This window comes from Triturus cristatus, chromosome 4_2 (assembly GCF_964204655.1).
Source record: "Triturus cristatus chromosome 4_2, aTriCri1.1, whole genome shotgun sequence".
NCBI lineage: Eukaryota > Metazoa > Chordata > Amphibia > Caudata > Salamandridae > Triturus > Triturus cristatus.
The window spans coordinates 930,535,817-930,538,316 of NC_140586.1; the positions used below are offsets into that span (position 1 = coordinate 930,535,817).

Consider the following 2,500-nt stretch of genomic DNA (forward strand, 5'->3'; position numbering starts at 1 on the left):
ACATTTACCTGCAGAGCTCAGCTTTGGAGAAAGAGAGGGGGCAGAGAGCGCAAAGGGGAAGGCCCAAGGTGCACACCTTATTTTACATAAAAGCTCGGGCTCTTGGGAGGACAGGGACATGAGGGTTCTCAGGGAAAGCCATCACATTAGTATTGATGGCTGGGCCTTGAAACACAACAATCCCGGAATGGCCAGGCACAAAATGCCTGTGCAATAGGCCTGACCATAGGCTTCTGGAGGTCTTGCTCTCCAGAGGCCCCAGTGGTCTAAGCCCGACCAGGGCTGTGCCCGACCAGGGCTGTAGGCCGCGTTGGGAGCGCGTTAGGGACGCAGGGTGCAGAACTCTGCCCGTTTCACCCCAGCATTTCGGGGAGGACAGGGAATTTGGCAAAGACAGTGGGAAGGATTTTTAAGGAGGAGAGTTCAGTGACATGATCTGAAACACAATAGTGCTGGTGATCTGGAGGCTGCATTCTATGAGCCACTTCTGTCGGGAGCAGCCTGCCATCATGCCCTGATAACCACAACACTAGTCCCAAGCCAGTGACCTCAGCAAATGCAAAAACATTCATACTTATAGTCTCCTGCATCTGATTCTTGCCATCATGTGAAACGTTGGCATTCCAATGTCTGTTGCACACACTTTGTTCATAGGTGTGCAATTTGAGTGCGTGCGCCTCATCACTGTCTTGGACAGAGCTCTGTCTCTAAGCTACACATGTGAAGCATTGGTGGTTCAGTGGTAGAATTCTCGCCTGCCACGCGGGAGGCCCGGGTTCGATTCCCGGCCAATGCAAGGCTGTGTTCTTTTGACTTTGCTTTCTAAATCAAATATGGGAACTCAGTGGGGCATAAAATGGGAAACAGTGACCCCGACGTGATTTGAACACGCAACCTTCTGATCTGGAGTCAGACGCGCTACCGTTGCGCCACGAGGTCCTTGCTTTTGGAGTCACATCAGCAAATGTTGTGAGCCTTTTCATTTTTGCCCACCTCCTTATGTGCCTAGGGTTGTATTACAAGGTTTGTCTTTTTGTTTTCCATCCTATTGATGAAATTGAGTGCAGGTGCAGAGAGAACGCAGAGGATTGAAATGTTCAGGGAAAGGGTCTCACGCAGGAGCTCTAGACCAAAGGCACATTACTATGATTTATTAAAGTGCTTCATGCATGCAAAAGGAATCGTCCCTGGGTGGGCTTGAACCACCAACCTTTCGGTTAACAGCCGAACGCGCTAACCGATTGCGCCACTGAGACTAGTGACAAAAGCACATCTCCTGAGACTCAACATATATCTTTATGTGTGCACGCCTGCCTTGAGCTTGTGTTATATAAGGCGTCTTTATCCTACGCAGCATTTGCCATTTGCTTAGTGTCTTGTCACTGTTGGGTGTTATGACGCGCAGACTACTGTCTAATGGTGTTAGGGCCAGTATTACAACCAGTCCCAGTGTATGAGATACATGAATGACTTTTCTGTGGCCTTCTTAGCGTAGCTATCTGCTCCTCTGGTGGTGTTCTACATGAGGGTTCTCAGGGAAAGCCATCACATTAGTATTGATGGCTGGGCCTTGAAACACAACAATCCCGGAATGGCCAGGCACAAAATGCCTGTGCAATAGGCCTGACCATAGGCTTCTGGAGGTCTTGCTCTCCAGAGGCCCCAGTGGTCTGTGCCCGACCAGGGCTGTAGGCCGCGTTGGGAGCGCGTTAGGGACGCATAAAGGGACGCAGGGCGCAGAACTCTGCCCGTTTCACCCCAGCATTTCGGGGAGGACAGGGAATTTGGCAAAGACAGTGGGAAGGATTTTTAAGGAGGAGAGTTCAGTGACATGATCTGAAACACAATAGTGCTGGTGATCTGGAGGCTGCCTTCTATGAGCCACTTCTGTCGGGAGCAGCCTGCCATCATGCCCTGATAACCACAACACTAGTCCCAAGCCAGTGACCTCAGCAAATGCAAAAACATTCATACTTATAGTCTCCTGCATCTGATTCTTGCCATCATGTGAAACGTTGGCATTCCAATGTCTGTTGCACACACTTTGTTCATAGGTGTGCAATTTGAGTGCGTGCGCCTCATCACTGTCTTGGACAGAGCTCTGTCTCTAAGCTACACATGTGAAGCATTGGTGGTTCAGTGGTAGAATTCTCGCCTGCCACGCGGGAGGCCCGGGTTCGATTCCCGGCCAATGCAAGGCTGTGTTCTTTTGACTTTGCTTTCTAAATCAAATATGGGAACTCAGTGGGGCATAAAATGGGAAACAGTGACCCCGACGTGATTTGAACACGCAACCTTCTGATATGGAGTCAGACGCGCTACCGTTGCGCCACGAGGTCCTTGCGTTTGGAGTCACATCAGCAAATGTTGTGAGCCTTTTCATTTTTGCCCACCTCCTTATGTGCCTAGGGTTGTATTACAAGGTTTGGCTTTTTGTTTTCCATCCTATTGATGAAATTGAGTGCAGGTGCAGAGAGAACGCAGAGGATTGAAATGTTCA

At 49.8% G+C, this 2,500-nt stretch overlaps 5 non-coding genes across 5 annotated transcripts; 2 read left to right on the top strand and 3 right to left on the bottom strand.

The window, feature by feature from the left end:
• The first annotated feature begins 725 nt into the window (after positions 1 to 725).
• TRNAG-GCC (transfer RNA glycine (anticodon GCC)) lies at positions 726 to 796 on the top strand. Its single transcript has one exon. It is a non-coding gene; the product is annotated as a tRNA-Gly (tRNA).
• A 71-nt stretch (positions 797 to 867) lies between these two features.
• Positions 868 to 939, bottom strand: TRNAW-CCA (transfer RNA tryptophan (anticodon CCA)). The gene has a single exon. It is a non-coding gene; the product is annotated as a tRNA-Trp (tRNA).
• A 243-nt stretch (positions 940 to 1,182) lies between these two features.
• Positions 1,183 to 1,256, bottom strand: TRNAN-GUU (transfer RNA asparagine (anticodon GUU)). The gene has a single exon. It is a non-coding gene; the product is annotated as a tRNA-Asn (tRNA).
• An 869-nt stretch (positions 1,257 to 2,125) lies between these two features.
• TRNAG-GCC (transfer RNA glycine (anticodon GCC)) lies at positions 2,126 to 2,196 on the top strand. Its single transcript has one exon. It is a non-coding gene; the product is annotated as a tRNA-Gly (tRNA).
• Positions 2,197 to 2,267: 71 nt separating this feature from the next.
• On the bottom strand, positions 2,268 to 2,339 carry TRNAW-CCA (transfer RNA tryptophan (anticodon CCA)). Its single transcript has one exon. It is a non-coding gene; the product is annotated as a tRNA-Trp (tRNA).
• Between the last annotated feature and the right edge of the window lie 161 nt (positions 2,340 to 2,500).